Source organism: Bombina bombina, chromosome 7 (genome assembly GCF_027579735.1).
Source record: "Bombina bombina isolate aBomBom1 chromosome 7, aBomBom1.pri, whole genome shotgun sequence".
NCBI classification, from domain to species: domain Eukaryota; kingdom Metazoa; phylum Chordata; class Amphibia; order Anura; family Bombinatoridae; genus Bombina; species Bombina bombina.
The window spans coordinates 555,315,703-555,336,258 of NC_069505.1; the positions used below are offsets into that span (position 1 = coordinate 555,315,703).

At 40.3% G+C, this 20,556-nt stretch overlaps 1 protein-coding gene across 1 annotated transcript in view; it reads right to left on the reverse strand.

The window, feature by feature from the left end:
- LOC128636564 (class I histocompatibility antigen, F10 alpha chain) overlaps positions 1 to 20,556 on the reverse strand; it is a gene marked incomplete at its 5' end in the record, with an annotated part of 196,160 nt that overhangs the window by 144,235 nt on the left and 31,369 nt on the right.

Here is a 20,556-nt window from a genome sequence, read left to right on the forward strand (position 1 = left end):
ATAATGCTCCTCAACCAAAAAGACAGTGAAGTGGAAGAGGCCCTCTGCCCCCTGCGCTTCCCTGAATACACAACAAATAAGGACGAAGTCTGTCTGAATTCCTTTGTGGCCTGAATGGTGAAAAGCCAGACTCCTGGATTCCCTAACCTTGTACCAGGGATATCCACGTTCCTCACACCAGGATAAGTAGGTCCTCCACACCTTATGACAGATGCGACGAGTGACCTAGTTCCTGGCCTGAATGAGAGTATCAATCACTCTCTTGGCCAAGACTAGGCATTCAATCTCCACGCAGTCAGCCTCAGAGAATCGAGATTGTGGTGTAGAAAGGGACCCTGAACCAGCAGATCTCTGCGACAGGGTAACCTCCATGGAGGAGATAATGACATCCCCACCAGATCCACAAACTACGTCATCCGCGGCCACGACAGAGCAATCAGAATGCTTACCACTCGAGGAATAATTGACAATGGTGGAAAAATGTAAATTAGGTTGAACTCCCAAGATACCGCTAAGGCATCTATCAGCTCTGCCTTGGGATCCCTGGACCGCGACCTGTATCTGGGTAGCTTGAAGTTGAGTCTGGATGCCATGAGGTCTATCTCCGGCGTCCCCCATCTGTTGCAGATCTCCGCAAACACCCCAAGATGTAAAGACCGTTAACCCCGGATAAAACTATTGTCTGCTGAGAAAATCCGCTTCCCAGTTGTCCACACCCAGAATGTGGATCGCTGAGAGCAAACAGTTGTGAGTCTCTGCCCATTCCAGAATCCGAGATACTTCCCTCATAGCAAGGGAGCTTTTCGTTCCCCCCTGATGGCTTATGTAAGCCACCGAGGTAATGTTGTCTGACTGGAATCTGATGATTTGGGACGAACCCGGGGGGGGGGGGCAAGCCCTCAGAGCGTTGAATATCACTCGAAGTTCCAGAATATTGATCGGTAGAGTCGACTCCTCTCGAGTCCACCTGCCCTGTGCCCGCCTGACACCCCAAACAGCTCCCTATCCTGATAGACTTGTGTCCATGGTCACAATCTCCCAGGATGGGCTCAAGAAGGATGTCCCCTGGGACAGCTGTCCTGGATGGACCCACAAAGAGAGGGATTCCCTCGCTTGGTTGTCCAGAGAGATCTGTTGGGATAGATCTGAATGATCGCCGTTCCATTGTCTTAACATGCATCACTGAAGAGGTCTGAGATGGAACCTGGCGAATGGAATGACATCTATGCTGGATACCATGAGCCCAATCACCTCCATACACCTGGCCACAGATGGCCTTGAGGAGGTCTGAAGGGCAGGAGAGCTGGACGCAATCTTGGAACGTCTCTGATCTGTCAAGAATATCTTCATAGATATGGAATCTATTATCATGCCCAGGAATTCCACCCTGTTGCTAGGGACTAGAGAACTCTTTCCTTCGTTTATCTTCCATCCGTGGGATCGAAGGACAAGAAGAAGAGACTTCGAGTGATCCTCCGTGAGACTGCAGGATGGAGCTTGGACTAAGATATTGTCCAGATAAGGAGCCACAGCAATACCTCTGGCTCTCACTACCGCGAGCAGCGGTCCCAGAACCTTCGTAAAGACTCTTGGGGCAGTCGCCAGACCGAACGGTAGGGCCACAAACTGGAAGTGTTGGTCCAGAAAAGCGAATCTTAGGAACCTGAAGTGGTCCTTGTGAAATGGCACGTGAAGGTAAGCATCCTTCAAATCTATTGTCGTCATAAATTGCCCCTCTTGAACTAGAGGCAGAATCGATCTGATCGTCTCCATTATGGGACTGACAGAAACTTGTTTAGGCACTTTAGGTCCAGAATAGGGCGGAACGTGCCCTCCTTCTTTGGGACCACGAAAAGGTTTGAATAGTACCCTAGACCTCTTCCTGCTAGAGGTACTGATACGATTACTTTGAGAGAGGAGAGATCCCTCACGCACTCTAGAAAGGCGTCTCTGTTCTCTGATCTTGAAGACAGGTTTGACAGGAGGAATCTGCCACTGGGCGGATGAGTCTTGAACCCTCTCCTGTAACTCTGGGTGACAAACCTCCAGAACCCAAGGATCCTGTACATCTCTCATACAAGCCTCTGCGAAAAGAGATAGTCTGCCACCTATGCGATCCAGAGAAGGATCGGGGGCCGCCCCTTCATGCCGACTTTGTCTCAGCAAGCTTCTTGCTCTGCTTAGCTTTTTTCCAAGATTGAGCTGGTTTCCAAGGTCCCTTGAACTGCTCAGTTTTCACAGCAGGCTGCTGGCGTTGGGACTTGTCCAAACCAAAGGGACGAAAAGTAGAACCCTTAGGCTTATTCTTCTTATCCTGCGGAAGGAAAGCACCCTTGCCTCCCGTGACCATGGATATGATAGAGTCCAGGCCTGGACCAAAAAGAAAAGAACTTTCCCCTGAAAAGGAAGGGATAGTAATCTAGACTTGGAAGTCATGTCAGCAAACCATGACTTTAACCACATAACTCTGAGGGATAGAACAGAGAAACCTGATGTCTTGGCATTCAGACGAATAATCTGCATATTTGAATCACAGATAAATGAATTAGCTACCCTTAAGGCCTTAATTCTTTCCTGTATCTCCTCGAGGGAAGTCTCCACCTCGACCATAGCTGACAGAGCATCACACCAGTAGGTAGCTGCTCCAGCCACCGCAGCTACCGACGCTGCCGGTTGAAATACAAACCCCCTAAGTTGAAACATCTTTCTCAACATGGATTCCAATTTCTTATCCATGGGCTCCTTTAACGACGAACTATCCTCGAGGGGGATAGTTGTATGCTTGGCACCTTTATACACCAATGGCCGGGGCACTCACCACCTCCTATGACCCGGACCACAGAGAAACCTTTCTGTGTCCTGCAGCCGCCGATCAAGAAAGAGGAAGTGTAAGAGGCCACACCCGGTCACATGGAGTGCCATGCAGGACCGCCCCTGCACTATAGAGAAAACGCGCCAAAAAAAGGCTGCGCCGAATCTCTCAAGAAAACCTGACTGTTCACACATTGCTAGAGCCTCATCTCACACATGTCGCAGCATCAAACAAAATAAAGATATCATGCATAAATTCCCCCCTGTTCAATAATCCCCCTTCCGGGGATATTAACCCTTGATTCTATACAGATAAAAGGAGACACACTGTAACCCTGTCTTCTTGCGTTATCAAATGTGTATAAATGAAACGATCTTACCAGAATCTATGCCGTGGAACAGGAACATGGCCTTTCAAGTGTGACAAGGTAGTAGCATCGCTCCTGACATGGACATGAGTGCAGAAAGCAGGCAGCGAAACTCGTCAACGCCGATTGCTTAAAGAGCTGTTAATCATGAGTCGGGATGGTTTCGCAGAAAGACTCTCCCTGCATCTCCGGACTCAAACTTTCACCCGTGCTCTCACTGAGAGGCTGACAGGACTACTTAAAACTCCAGTCCCATTTCGAAGAGTACTACCCTGCATAAGAGACTACTCCAATCTTCCGACACTTCTCTGCCAACCTCCTGTGACGAAAGGCAAAGAATGACTGGGGGATGAGAGGAGTGGGGGAGGTATTTAAGCCTTTGGCTGGGGTGTCTTTGCCTCCTCCTGGTGGCCAGGTTCTTAATTCCCACAAGTAATGAATGAAGCAGTGGACTCTCCTCCCATTAAGATGGAAAAATCATTTCTAATAAAGAATATAATTTTTAAAAACAGAAATGTCCTAAAACCCCCTTTTTATCTATTACGAAAAGTTCACAAAAATAGAATCACTCCCCCTGGTCGCCCGATCGTATCTGGGAATTTGTGTGAAAAGGCGAGTAGGTATCTGGATTTGAGGCTAAGAACAATTGTGGTGATACTTCCCTCTTATTTGATAGACACTATGGAGGTCCTCAATAGATTAGAGGGTAGAAGCATTGATGAGGATACTCTTTTTCTAACGTGTGATGTAGAATCATTGTGTAGATCTATTTAACATCAGTTTGGGTGCTCTTACAAATGCAAGACAATTCCAGTCAGGATTATAACAATTTCTTAACTGAATTACTGGAGTTTGTTTTAACCCCTTAACGACCAGCGTCATACCCTGGTGGGTGGGAGGATTAGCAGGGAGGCTGGTGGGCGGCCCATCGCTGGTGCGTGTTCCGAATCATGCCCATGAGCGGGCACGGAGGCGGGGTTCGGGAGCGCACGTGCGCGTGCAAATGCGCGCACGTTAATCAAATTAATACTGCAGCCGAAGGAGGGAAAGGGAAAACATTTTTGGAAAGGAATACGGCAGGGGGGTAGGGTATTGAGGGGGGGGAGCTACACTACAGAAAATAAGGGATTTTATTATTTTTTTTACAAAAAAAAGGCAAATTTGTAAGCAAACTGGGTAGCAGCCAGTACCTAAGATGGCGGCCAATAGGTAGAGGGGGGAGGCTTAGAGAACTGTTTGGGGGATCCTACACTTCATAAAAAAATATGTAAAAGAGAAAATAAAAAAAAATAAAAAAGAGAGAGAGAGGGGAGGGAAGAGAGCTGTTTGAGAGGGGTCAAGGAGGGATCAGGGAGTGGGATGTGTCAGGTGGGAGGCTGATCTCTACACTAAAGCCAAAAGTAACCCTACAAGCTACCTAATTAACCCCTTCACTGCTGGGCATAATACAAGTGTGGTGCGCAGCGACAATTAGAAGCCTTCTAATTACCAAAAATCAATGCCAAAGCCATATTGATATGCTATTGATATGCTATTTCTGAACAAAGGGGATCCCAGAAAAGCATTTACAACCATTTGTGCTATATTTGCACAAGCTGTTTGTAAATAATTTCAGTGAGACCAGAAGTTTGTGAAAAAGTGAACTTTTTTTTTATTTGATCGCATTTGGCAGTAATATAGTGGCATGAAATATACCAAAATGGGCCTAGATCGATACTTTGGGATGTCTACTACACTAAAGCTAAAATTAACCCTACAAGCTCCCTACAAGCTACCTAATTAACCCCTTCACTGCTGGGCATAATTCAAGTGTGGTGTGTAGCGGAATTTAGCGGCCTTCTAATTACCAAAGCCATATATGTCTGCTATTTCTGAACAAAGGGGATCCCAGAGAAGCATTTACAACCAGTTTTGCCATAATAGCACAAGCTGTTTGTAAATAATTTCAGTGAGAAACAAAAGTTTGTGAAAAAGTTACTGAAAAAAAGTTAACTACTTTTTTTTTTATTTGATCGCATTTGACGGTAAAATGGTGGCATGAAATATACCAAAATGGGTCTAGATCAATACTTTGGGTTGTCTACTAAAAAAAAAATATATACATGTGAAGGGATATTCAGGGATTTCTGACAGATATCAGTGTTACAATGTAACTATCGCTTATTTTGAAGTGGTTTGGAAATAGCAAATTGCTACTTGTACTTATTGCCCTATAACTTGCAAAAAAAGCAAAGAACATGTAAACATCAGGTATTTCTAAACTCAGGACAAAATTTAGAAACTATTTAGCATGGGTGTTTTTTTTTTTGTTTTTTTTTTAAATATTTTTATTGAGGAAATGTAAATTACAATTATGCAACTGTCATACATGTAAATAAAGAAAATTACAAATCATACTGTGCAGTTTTCAGATATTGAGCAATATTCCTCATTTTTTGTCCCTATTTTCAGTATTTAGGACCTCTCTTGGGCCCTTAGTTTTAACATAAAAAGTACATAGGGTTATTATAAATGTACTGACAACCTCAAATTAAGGTGCACATGTAGGCGCGGCTTGTAAAGGAACGTCTTTATTAGAAAATACTTAAAATCAGCATGTGTATATAAAAGAAGCAATATACACTCCAAAGGCTCAACGGGAGGAAAGTGTCCACTCCAGGGACTGTACGCTGACGCTTTTCGGCTCTGCTGGCCGTAATCGTAGCTACAGTCAGAAGTTCCCATGAGCCTTATATGTGTCATAAAGCAAACTGATAGGATAAAAACTTCACCTGGAGTTGACCACTGTTCACACCCACTTACACATATAATTACGTATCGGCATAATTTACAAATTGCAAGTGTCAAGATGGCAAACAGTAAACACATGCATAAATAAGCTATAGAACGGGAAAACAATAACAAATAGAAAAATATAAATAAATACATTCATAATATTCTTGTAAGATACAGAAATCCAAAGAGTTCAAACATATGTTTAGGATACAAATTATTGTTGTTAATTGCAATGAATAGATAAAGTCAGGTGTTATTGTTATAAATTGTATATACATATAAATAAGGGTATGTAAATACATACCAAAGGTTTTTCTATAAAAAACAATATGTATAATACATATTAACAATGCTAACAGAATTACATATATAGTGGTGCCCCTAAATGCTTTATGCCAATTTACAAAGTGTCAATTCAAATAAGCCAAGGGCTAAAACACACAGGATATTAGGAAGAATCAATGATCATACTTGATCAGAATTGTTAGTGTCCCTGTGCATGAATCCACACACTCACGACTATTCCCAGAAATTAATCAGGTCATATTCGGAATTTAGACCTTCCGGGAATTCTAGTCCTGAGTCTGTGGATCCAAAATACCTCTCTCTTGGCCAACAACCTCTCCCTATTTCCTCCTCTTTTATTGCACTTTACTGTTTCTATAATTGTCCACTTTAAGGAAAGCACACTTCTGTTATGAACTTGTTTAAAGTGTTGTACTAAGGGAGTTGTTAATCTACCATCTTTAATATTAGTGATATGTTCTCTAATTCTTTCTCTTGTTTCTCTGGTCGTAAGTCCAGTATACTGTACACCACATTCTACACAAGTAAGTAAATACACAACATAGGAGGTCCTACAGTTCAAACAAGTGAAATGCCTAAATCTCTCCCCAGGGACCATACTGGAGAAACCTTCCTCTGGTTGCATGTATTCACATGCTATACATAGAGAGTAGTTACATTTGTAAAGACCCCTGAATCTCAACCAGGATGATCCTGTAGAGCTGGATGTTCTAAGTTGTGTTGGTGCAAGAATATTGCCTAAACTTGCCCCTCTTTTAAAGGCATAACGACAACCTTTTTGTACCACTTCAACTAAATCATCATCAGCCTTAAGCATTTGAAAGTGTTTTCTGATAATGTTACAGACCTGATTAAACTGATTACTATATTGAGTGATAAATGATACCCCTTCAAATCTGTTTAAATTTTTCTCTTTGGCCTGTAAAAATTGACTTCTATCCATGGCTGTTAGCAACACAGAAAGTCAGCACACCCAGCACAAAAGGGAGACTCAGGCAGCAGGAACATGTGGAAATGTAATTTATTGTAAAGTTATCAAATCCACATTACAAAGCTTATCTACGTGAAATGGCTGGCAGCACCAGTCAGGGAATATACAGGTCAGACGCGTTTCCTATTGCATAAAGCACAAAATCCTCAGTGACCCTACACCACTCCCACCACTTTGGTCATTTTATGTGTACAGGAAATCCTCCCACTTAATTGATGGTCCAAAAACTGACCTTTCATGACCAAAATAGTGGGTGTGTGTGAAAGGGAACTTGTTTTGCAAAAACTTAAAACAACTTAAAAGCAACAGTTAATATAATACAAAGAAAAATAACTGTCATATGAAACATACTATAACCGTTCACAATTATTTCATGAACAAAATAAATCTTTGTAATTAAGTTGCTATGTGTGAAAAATAAATAAATAAATAGAATTTGCAATGTAAGTTATTAGTGACAAAAATACATAAACCCATAATAAAATAAATGTTGGATGTTATTGCACTATTGATCTACATACAATTTCACGTCCCACTCTGAGTTCAATCCCTTAGGAAGACGTGTATCTAAATGAAAAATCCAAAAGACCTCCTTTTTACTCAAAATTACTCCTCTATTACCACCCCTAGGGTGTCTGGGTATGAGTTGGATGGCCTGAAACGTCAAAAGGGAACTGTCAGAATTGTGACATTTTTTAAAATGCATGGATACTGGAGTAGTAGACTCTGGGTCCTCTATAGAACGTAAATGTTCCAGAAAACGATCTTTCAAAGCACGGGTCGTTTGACCTACATACTGCCTCAAACAGCCCTTGCATGTAAGAAGATAAATGACATAGCAAGAACTGCAAGTCATATGCTCCCGAATTTCAAAAACTTTATTGTTGGTAGTGGACACAAAACTTGCTCCAAAAGAAGCATAGGAGCAAGACTTGCACCTCTTACTACCACATTTGAAAAAACCTGGTTTAATAGAAAGCCAATTTTTTCTCTGTTGGGGTCTTGGCAACATAGACGGTGACAAAAGATTACCTAAAGTTTGGGCTTTTCTTGATACAAAACAAGTGCCTTCTTCAAGTATGGACTTAAGACTGTCATCAGTACCCAAAATTGGAAGTGCCTTACGAATAATGTCACATATTTTACCAAACTCAACACTATATGCAGTAATAAATTTAAGTTTATTAAATCTACTCTGTCTTTGAGTACGATCAGAGTAAAAGAGATCTTGTCTTTCTACCTGATCCACCTCTCTTTTAACCTCGGCAAGGGTTGTCTCAGAATACCCTCTCTCAATTAGCCTCGCTGTTAGATCCTCAGAATGTTTAAATATCTATTTGGGTCACTGCAATTACGTTTTACCCTTATATACTGGCTCTTAGGAATGGATTGAATAGTGTGTCTTGGGTGACACGACTTGGCATTTAGAATAGTGTTACCTGCACTCGGTTTACGAAACAATTCTATTTCAATACTGTTAGTTACCAAATTTGAGTGTAATTCAATATCTAAAAAAGAAATTGAAAGTTTGTTAAATTCCATGGTAAATTTTAAGTTTAATGAATTGTTTTGTAAATATTCCAGAAATTGTTCAAGAAGAGATAATGGACCCTTCCAAATTAACAAGACGTCGTCAATGTAGCGACCATAATAATGTATATATTGTCTGAAGGGGTTCCCATCTCCATAGACGTGGGACAGCTCCCACCAACCCATATACAGGTTGGCATACGAGGGGGCAAATTTAGCCCCCATAGCTGTCCCACGCCTCTGGAGATAGAAATCCCCCTCAAACAGAAAAAAATTATGTGTGAGGAGGTACTCAACAGAATTCTTAATGAACAATTTCAAAGCTTCATCGTAGTTAGAATGATTATCAAAAAAAAACTCAATTGCCTGTATACCCTTGTCATGAGGGATACAAGTATACAGTGAGACCACGTCGATGGTAACAAAAGTATAATCCTCTCGCCAATCAAGGCTCTCCATCTGTTTGATCACATCAGACGTGTCCTTAATGTAACTTGTAAGATTCAAAACAAATGGTTGTAGATAACCATCAACAAGTTCAGAAAGTGGCTCATTTAATGAGCCAATTCCAGCCACAATGGGTCTGCCAGGGGGGTTGATGGCTTGTTTGTGGACTTTAGGCAGATAGTGAAATATGCTCATGACTGGATGTTCAGTGTAGAGAAAATCATAATTAGATTGCTTAATTAACCCCTCTCGTAGTGCTACCTCTAGTAACTTGCGCAATTCTGCTTTGTAATGAAAAATGGGGTTATATTTGAGTTTCTCATACACTGTAAGATCAAACAACTGTCTGAAAGCCTCTGTAAGATATGCTTCACGGTCCAACACAACCACCTTCCCCCCTTTATCCGAATTGCGTATAACCAAATCCTGATTCTCCCTCAACTGCTTTATGGCTAGATATTGCACCTTAGATAAATTGTTTTTATGAGAAGGGGGTTCTTTAATGGACAATTTTTGCAATTCTTGTTCAACAGTTTTCTGAAAGACTTCAATAGCACTAGATCTAGCTTGCACTGGGTAAAACTTTGACTTATTTTTTAATCTAGAGATATCTGGTTGTTTTCCAGTCATCTGAGAACTGAAATCTAGATTATCAGAGTCTAGTTTTAAAAGATCCAAAACTGAACATTGATCCGAAAAATCAAACCCATATTGCCTTTGACTTTGAGTCTCATCCCGCTGCTCACTTTGACTAGTTGAACCTAAAAAATGTTTTTTTAGGACAAGTGTCCTCACAAATCTATTCAGGTCAACAATTGTATCAAATAACTTAAAATGTGCAGTGGGAGAGAACCCCAGTCCTAAAGACAAAACTTCTACCTGTGTAGTTGTCAAAGCTGTGGAAGAAAGATTAATGACATTAGTAGTATTTAGGCATATTTCTGGTAATGAGTTGTCTTCTTTCTCTGTGGGTATCACCGGGACTGTGATGTTAGTGTCTCTTTTGTTGGTTCTTGATGGGCCTGACCTTCCGCGGCCCCCTCTGCGTACTTTTTTCTTCTGACATGGGGTTTCTGGGGGCCCCACTCGTTTTTTGACTGTGTTAAATTTGGAGAAGATGGAACATCCTCCTGTATACCTAAAGAAAAAGAAGTTGTTCCTGCTGTTGGTACCGTAGCGGAGCCCATGACCTCTATGTCTGAAGAGTCGTAGTCGTATTCTGTGTCAGTCTCTGCAAACCTTACTTGTTTATGATCAAGACTATGGCTTTTATCAGTTTTCCTATACCTTCTTCTATTATCTGTTACAGTCCATTTATAGACTTTATTAAGCTCATAGTCCTGCTTGTCTCGTAGAATCTTTTGCTTCTTAAAATGCCAAAGATCCCTTTTAAAATCCGTAATCACCTTCTTGAGCTTAGTATCATATTTAGCAAAATCGGGATGATCACTCAAAGGACGTAAATAAGACTGCAGTTTAAGCTTGTCATTTATCAATTCTTGTCTTGATATTTTTTTGAATTCAATTAGGAGATCAATAAGTGCAAGAGAGCATGTGGTTAACACCTTGTTCCATTTATCAATAAATACCTGGTCAGATACCTGAAAGGAGGGGAATTTTCTAATACGTAAACTGCGAGGAATACGCTGAGCTTTTTGATACATTAGGAAACTCTTAAGATCCAATTCAATTCTAGTGTCCTTTTTAAGTAATGCATCCATTCTAAAAAAGAGATTATCCAAATTGCTATTTGCCTCCCTCTCTATAGTATCTGTATTGAACAGGTCTTCACTGTCACTAACTTCATCAGCAAATTGCTGCAAAACAAATCCCCCGGCTGCCATACCATACACTAGAAAAAGCCTGATATACACAAAAGAACGTTCAAAGTGCCAAATTAGTATACGATCCTTCAGGAAACACTACGGCTTATAACACATGCAGTTCACAGCTTTCTCAAAGCAACAATGTATTATGGCAATGTCCGTGCAGCTTACCCTCAATCCGGTGGAAACGATAATCCAAACTTGTGTAAGGGAGCGCTCAGACACGGCTGCCGATTAATCCAAAACAACTGCAGTGGCCTTCACGTAGTGAATCCTTCCTCCAATGAAACGTAGTGACGTAATGACGTAGTACTCACTCTTCAGCTGGTGCGAGGACGGGAGCGTTCCACCTCCGCTCCAAATATGAACAGCAACACAGAAAGTCAGCGCACCCAGCACAAAAGGGAGACTCAGGCAGCAGGAACATGTGGAAATGTAATTTATTGTAAAGTTATCAAATCCACATTACAAAGCTTATCTACGTGAAATGGCTGGCAGCACCAGTCAGGGAATATACAGGTCAGACGCGTTTCCTATTGCATAAAGCACAAAATCCTCCAATGCTAACAGAATTACATATATAGTGGTGCCCCTAAATGCTTTATGCCAATTTACAAAGTGTCAATTCAAATAAGCCAAGGGCTAAAACACACAGGATATTAGGAAGAATCAATGATCATACTTGATCAGAATTGTTAGTGTCCCTGTGCATGAATCCACACACTCACGACTATTCCCAGAAATTAATCAGGTCATATTCGGAATTTAGACCTTCCGGGAATTCTAGTCCTGAGTCTGTGGATCCAAAATACCTCTCTCTTGGCCAACAACCTCTCCCTATTTCCTCCTCTTTTATTGCACTTTACTGTTTCTATAATTGTCCACTTTAAGGAAAGCACACTTCTGTTATGAACTTGTTTAAAGTGTTGTACTAAGGGAGTTGTTAATCTACCATCTTTAATATTAGTGATATGTTCTCTAATTCTTTCTCTTGTTTCTCTGGTCGTAAGTCCAGTATACTGTACACCACATTCTACACAAGTAAGTAAATACACAACATAGGAGGTCCTACAGTTCAAACAAGTGAAATGCCTAAATCTCTCCCCAGGGACCATACTGGAGAAACCTTCCTCTGGTTGCATGTATTCACATGCTATACATAGAGAGTAGTTACATTTGTAAAGACCCCTGAATCTCAACCAGGATGATCCTGTAGAGCTGGATGTTCTAAGTTGTGTTGGTGCAAGAATATTGCCTAAACTTGCCCCTCTTTTAAAGGCATAACGACAACCTTTTTGTACCACTTCAACTAAATCATCATCAGCCTTAAGCATTTGAAAGTGTTTTCTGATAATGTTACAGACCTGATTAAACTGATTACTATATTGAGTGATAAATGATACCCCTTCAAATCTGTTTAAATTTTTCTCTTTGGCCTGTAAAAATTGACTTCTATCCATGGCTGTTATACTGAGTCTCAAAGCCTCCACTTCTTTTCGATTATAGCCCCTCAAGCAGAATCTCTCCTCCAATGCCAAAGCCTGTTTGTTAAATTCCAGAGGTACAATTCCTCTTTAGCCTAATAAACTGTCCTTTTAGGACAGATTTAAAGACTCTTTTGGGATGATTGCTTCTTGCATGGAGGAGAGTATTTCCTGCAATGGGCTTCCTGTAAACTGTAGTGGAAACACCTTCTTCTTTAGAACCCAACAAAGTCACATCAAGAAAATTAATTCTCTTCTTGTCGAATTCACTAGTAAATCTAATACCTGTCTTATTTTCATTAAGAATCTGTCCTCTGTACCATCCCACACTATCAACAGGTCGTCTATATATCTCCTATAATAGACTATCTTAGATTTCCAGTGCTCATCACATGCAAAGATGTGGGACAGCTCCCACCAACCCATAAAAAGGTTGGCATAGGAGGGGGCAAACTTGGCCCCCATAGCTGTCCCACATCTCTGCAGGTAATGAGAACCTTCAAACAGAAAAAAGTTGTGAGTTAATAAAAACTCCGTTACTCGTGTAATGTAAATACAAAAATTCTGTTCAAAATTGGTAAATCTCCATAAACAGAAGTTTAATGCCTCTAGTCTCTTGTCATGGGGAATGGATGAATATAACGATGTGACGTCAACAGTTAACCACCCATAATTGTCCTGCCAGCCAAAATTTTCCAATTCTACAAGAAGTTGTTTAGTATCACTTAAATAGCTGGATAGTCCCTTCACTAAGGGTTGTAAAATTTCATCAAGCCATTGTGATAGTGGTTCAAATAATGAACCAATCCCACTAATGATACGGCGACCCTTGACATTTATGATGGACTTATGGACTTTAGGCAAAAAATTAAAGATGGGTGTAACTGGGTTCTCAACCATTAGAAAACAACTGGTGGATTGATCAATATACCCTGCCTCACATCCTTCATCTATTAGGTGTGTTAACTCATGTTTGAAATGAGTTGTTGGATCAAAACTTAATGTTAAATACTGGACAGGGTCCATTAGCTAGCTTAATGATTCCTGAATGAAAAAACTCCTATCCATGACCACCGTTGACCCTCCTTTATCAGCTGTCCTAATTACCAACTTGTTGTTCTCTTTTAAACTAGAGAGGGTAGTCTGTTCTGCTCTATTTAAATTCTGATGTTTCCCTCTTAATGTGGTGTATGCTAAAGTGTTGAGATCTTGTTCTATCCTTTTTTGGAATTTTTCCAAAATATTCCCCCTCGTATGTATAGGGTACAAATTGGATACACTGGAAAGACTGGGACCCTTGCTTATCAGATAATCATCCTCTTTTTCAGTTGTCCCTTCTGTGTATACAGACCTTCCAGTGTCTCCAAATCCCAAACTTTCTGAAAAGAAAGAGGGTCATCAGTGGTACTTAAACCTACTACAGTTGGAATATTTGAGTGTTCTCTCTCACTATCTTTATTAAAGTATTTTTTCAAAGTCAAATTACGAATCAATCTATTCACATCCACTAATGTTTGGAAAAGGTTGAAATCATTTGAAGGTACAAAACTCAACCCACAACTCAAAACTTTTCTTTCCATATCACTAAGTGGATGTGAAGATAGATTTATTACTGAGTTTAATTGTATTTTGTTTTGGATCTCCCTCTCCTGGGAGGTAGTGATGCTGCTTTCAATATGCCTTTGTCTTTTTATTTTGTTTTTTCCTCCCCCTTCGAATCCTCTTGGGGCTTTTGAAAAAACCTGAATCACATCTGAACTATCAATCCTACTAGAACCTTCAGCCCCTATATCTCTGCCTGCCTCTTCAATTTGGTACTTAGACACTGTACTCTCATTAGTTTGATGTGATGCAAGACAGATATTGTGTCCCTCTATCCTATTATCAAATTCAATTTCATCCCCTGAGGTGGAATATTCTCCTGATGATTCTGCCTCACTCTCATTGAAAGTTACTTTTTGGAATTTTTGTTATTTTTATAATTTTTGTTATTTTTCTTCCCTGATTTATTATGTTTAGGAAAAAATTTTTGATAATTTTCTCTCTTATAATTTGTCCTTTGTTTTCTATTCCAAATATATATCTTATTTGCCTCATAATCTGAGGAGTCACGTATATACTTATCATGTTTTATTTCCATAATTAGATTTTTAGCCTCTGCTATAGACTCCTGTAATATATTATCAAATTTGGAAAACTGTAACTCTTTACAACGGGAGTTCAATTCAACCTATAAGGTATCTATTTCAAGGGATACAGAAGATAAAAGCTTAGATTTAAACTCAATTAACATTCCTATCAATTTCAATGAACAGTCTGAGAGAACACTGTTCCAAATTCTAATAAATTCAGCATCATCCACTATAAAAGTGGGAAATTTATTAACCCTGAGTCCTCTTGGGATCATTCCATCTTTGATGTATTTTTGTAAAGTCCAAATGTCCCACTTAAGTCTCAGCTCCTTAACCAAGAGAGACTCCATTTTTTCAAACAGCTTACTCAGGGTGAAGGAAGAATAGTCAGATGAAAAAACAAAATCCACATCCAAACCATTTCCCACTTGTTCCTTCGAGCGTAGCTCTATTAAATGCATAGAAATGTGATTTATAACAAAACAAAGAGTAGAGGAAAACGGCATCCACAAAAGATCATTAATGAATATTGCTTCTTAAATGGTTTTGAACATTCTTATAAAAATTATATAGAAAAAGGCCAACACTGGACGTCTATCTAATATAGAGAAGAAATAAAAAATTGCATCATAATGGTATATAAAACTGCAGTTAGACTAGGAATATATAGATGCAAGAGCTGCGACTGGACAGGCCTGGAACACAACATTTATATCTATTCTTATGAAAACTGATAGGTTTAGTCACTGAGTGTATGCGTTGTCACGTACAGATCTTAGATGAATATGTAACCCTGTTTCTTTTCTACTCCCCAGAAAGTCAGTCACTTATCAGACACCATGCAGGCTTATGTTGAAAAAGCTTAATCTGGCCGGGGGCGGAGCCAAGAGCAGAAAGACATGGATGTGCGAGTGAAGAGCTCCTGGCTCTAATATGATAAATAAAATATTTAACAGACCTTAAACATCTTATCTATACTGCAAGGAGACACCTTGGGCACACAGTGTTGCTGGAGATTCTGGTAAATCCCGACCGGGCATTTTTGGCTCTAAGGGTGAGCTTCAAGCGCAACCACCATGGAGGCCTGGGGCGGATGGGAATTATTAATGGCGCATCTTTTACATGATCACTTTCTCAGGCTAACGCAGACACTACATAAGTGCTACTATGGCACAGCAGCAGAGGACAACATGCCTGTACAAGAGGCAGACCGGCATGTAGCCGATATCCAACAAGTGAATACTCCTAACCCTCTCCATAGAGAGAGGCTAAATCATGTGGTATATCAACACACAGATGTGGAGAGAGGGAGCAGTCCTTGTATGAATCCCATCTTGCTTTTGCCTACTAAACTGACAGGCCCCGCAAGATATGGTAGCAAAGCGCCACACCTGAATTTGGATACAGCGGACACAGAAGTCACAAATAACTGTCATGCTATGGAAGTTCCACTTTTCCTTTGCACACATACAACTGTGGAAGGTAAACAGGGACTGTGCTCCTTGTCTGATCAGAAGGATTATCTTCTAGGGGTAATTACCGCAGTATCAAATGCACTATCTATGGACCCTGAACTGTTTGCTGATATCCCTGGAGCCTTGCCCAGAGAGATCCGATTGTTTGCGCAGCAGTCAAAGTTCCTCAACTGTTCAAACCCATGGTCATGTATTTGGGACACTGGTGACTCCCTTCAAGTACCTGGGATGTTCTGTATGCTGCCAACAATTGGAATAGGGTAATGAAACTGAACATTTCACAGAAAGACTCTGGCGAGAGCATTACCACTTAAGCCTTTTACATTACTCTGTGTCCGGTTCAAGGACTCTGAGACTTTTCCTTTCTCTTAATCTTGTGTTAAAAGTTAATTACTCATTCTAAGGGGACGTCTTACCTACACCACCCACTATTGTACTTTGGTAAAATAAGGCACTGGCTTAAGTTCTCTTGGGTCTATGTCTCCTTTGACACTTGTGTGGCAAACTTCATGTTTATATACTTTCTGCAGTTATATAGTTATAGCCGTTTTATACAATGTTATACTGCCTTTAATGGAGGTTGCCTGTGATAGATATGTAGTTAATCTACCCTACCTAGCTCCATGGACCTTAATCATTTAAGCCATTTATATTATAATACACCACACTTCGAAATTTAGACTTAAAGGGACACTGAACCCAAATTTTTTCTTTTGTAATTCAGATAGAGCATGCAATTTTAAGCAACTTTCTAATTTAACTCCTATTATCAATTTTTCTTCGTTCTCTTGCTATCATTATTTGAAAAAAGAATGCATCTAAGCTTTTTTTTTATTTCAGTACTCTGGACAGCACTTTTTTATTGGTGGATGAATTTATCCACCAATCAGCAAGGACAACCCAGGTTGTTCACCAAAAATGGGCCGGCATCTAAACTTACATTCTTGCATTTCAAATAAAGATACCAAGAGAATGAAGAAAATTTGATAGTAGGAGTAAATTAGAAAGTTGCTTAAAATTTCATGCTCAATCTGAATCACAAAAGAAAATTTTTGGGTACAGTGTCCCTTTAAACTTATATCTTTTTGATGGAAGATGTAGTTACCATTTTCTACCACTGGAGGGGAGTAAAGGTTCGATTTTACTCTAAACATAGCATATATTCGTGTACGTATGGCTTAGATTACATATCACTTGGGACTGCTTCAAGATTCCTAATTATGCATATATCGAGTTGCTCTCTACAGATTATTTACTTATATATATATGCAGGTCACAACTAGGTAGCTATATATTTTTCTTTACTGCCTCCTACTGACTAAAAGCTAATGCTACCATAAGAGGACTGATGACTGTCACTGTTTGTATTATATATACTAAGTTCTGTGCTTAAAATGCACCTACAGGTTTAATAGTTAAGTGTGGATAAGGCATATAGCAGTCTAATGTATTTATAGTTAGCTTTTCACATATGGACAACAAATCTTGGAAGCTCTCCTAAACAATATATAGCAGAATGTCCCTTAACTTCCATGGAAACCATGAATATATTTACTTCTAGACCGAGGGTACTACAATAGCACTGGACCCATGTACTCTTTATTGGCACCTTAGATAACTTGCTTCTACTATCCCTAAGCAATGTCCCTACCAAATATTAAAAGCTGTGCGGGCGCAGCCCCTTACTACTGTATACCAATTCTTCCCATGACATATTCATAGGGAGTACATCTAAATATCTTTATAGTCATGGGTTTATTCTATAATATTGTTGAGAGGCTGATAATGCCGGGGTTTGCGGATTAAGGATAAAGCACATTTCCTTTTCAGAACCTATTTACTCTCTAACATAACTGGTCCACCGGTCGCAGGGCATAGGGCCCATGCCCGAGCGACATGGTTTAATTATTTTTGAAAAGTGGGTTACAAAACTTAATCTATTGTAGCGCACCCACAGCTGCATTTTGGCCCTTCATTAAATTAGATCTTAACAAACTGCAGAGGTTTCAGAACTACAGACTTCTTATCTCCAACAGCCTCTAACGTTTGCACATCGATAGAGGGCACCTGAGTGCTCTATTTGATTGAGATAGCGCCTATAGATTTACACCTTCAGACTTGTAACTGAATGGAGTGATATATGGTTAATAGCTTAGTAGCATAATACATTCCCTACAGCTTACATTAGTACTAAAGCCACTAAATTAAACTATCTACTTACTACTAGACCATCACAATGCCCTATGAATAATATCCTAACTGAGCTACACAAATCAAGTTTACACAAATGGTTTGGAACCTACGGTTCCACTCAGTTAGCCAGTACACTAGCCTAAGATGCAATTATCCCATTTATACTTCCCCTCTAGCAACACATATGAACATGTGAGGTCAAATATGGAGTGGTAGATCTGCAATGTAGCAGCTTGTATATAGTTTGTTTTATTTAGAGCCATGTTGCAATTAGTCAGTCAGTCTTTTTTGCATAGACGCATGACTTTTAGTTCATGCTGTTTGACACATTTAACTAACAACCTCCCCCCACAACCACCAAAATAAATAAAAAAGAAAAAGAAAAAGCTTAATCTGAAACTAACAGTATGCTTGCCCTATATAGTAAGTGAAATCACCCATCTAGGATATAAACAAAGAGGTTAGGAAGCAGGATAGTGGACACTTGGTTCCATGTATTATGAAGTAAACTCTATTATATATTATGGTCCCTTTGTTCCCTGGTAGGGAGTAACAATACGTTTAAGCCAGGAACTGTATGTGTCTGTATAAAGATGTGAATGGATATTTACCAGAGTTATGTGTTTGAAGCTAGGTTTGCCAATTTCTCCCCACGCCCCGGCCGCAGGGTTAATCACAAGCTCTAGTTCGCATTTACGTTGACTATCTCTGTAATAAGACCAAATTAAGTAAAAACTAGTTATTCCGTTTGCAAGCTCTAACTGGTTAAATTCCCTTCCCATGAAGGGCTGACATATTAGTGAATGGCGAAGCGAGTTTATGAGAGTGGGATGCTCCAATCCGCATATGTCAGGGTTTAGTTAAATTGCTCTATTCGGGCAGCATTACCATCAGTGTTGAGAATGTGTACATTTCACTACCTGACCTGCAGGTATATATGATTGTGTCTCTTTGTGTCCCCAGGTCCTATTTCTGCGGAGCCTTTCCTCAGATGATCATAACCTTCAACCCAGTAAAGTTTAGCAATATAATATTCGTAGCTAACAGGACTATTAACATAAACAAGTAAATAATATTAACACTAAAGATCATTGTTAGATCTTTGTAAGCATGAACATATACATCAACAAAGACACATCAAACAAAATGTCAATATGTGGGCATAGTGACAGTTATTGTCAGGTGTTGCTTACAACTGTGAAGTAAGACATTGGAGTCCCGGTATTTTTATAGCCCCACGGCTGTGAACTCATAAGTGGATCAACTGTATTGTGAACCATGATGTCTCGCCCTTTAAAGTAAGTTCGAGTGTTCACAGGCCATGAGGGCTCAATGTTATATGTATCAGGCAACTCTTTAGTATCACCCGATGTTTGAAAGTGCCTGAGCTTGGGGTGAGTTGTCTTCTTGAGGTGGCTGTGGTTAACATAGTCGTCTGACGGAGCCCCTAAGTAATAACTGGTCCTTGGCTTTAGCTTCCCAGGGCTCCCCCCTAAAGCCCTGCTGGGTCGCCATCGGCAAGGAGTGTGTCGTTAATTGTAGAGATCCGGACGATGCGATGCTGAGGGCAAAAGTCCCTAATGTAATCGAGCCCTTCCTCCCAGGGGTGACAGAACTTATTGTGCAGGGTCTCCGGGATCGCTGTGTCACGCATCAAACTGGGTGAAGTGATATCATCACTCCCTCCACTCTCATCCCGTTGCTGATCCTCTGGCTGAAGAGTTAACTCTTCGGTTCTTGCAGGGAATTGTGATAGCCAGGAGTCTAGAGGTGCTTTCTCTATGAGGCGTAGACAAAGCGCTTCAAATCTACGCCAATGCTCGTTGTTAAAGATGTCTTGAAAACTGATGTCTTCTATAGTGGCCATTTTGGTTGCAGTGCACCTTGTGTCTTCGTTACTTGATTGTCGTAGGTATTGGTTGATTGTCTTATTTTGTCTGTTAGTGATTAAAGACATAGATGAGAGGCCTCTGGTATGTAGGTTAGTCTGCCCAGTTGAGGCAAAATACCTCGGATAGCCGAGGGGTTGGCGCTGTCTATTATGTGCTGCCGCACTAGGCCTCCTTTGTCCGATTTCTCGCCTCGACAGCTTTACTGTCGTTGATATAAGTAGCCTCACAAAAATGTGGCCATGCAGCATTCAAAAACTGTGAAATGGCTGTAGAATGACTCCTTTAATCAGCAGATCAAATGAGAATCCGCTGGAGCTCTAAAAGGT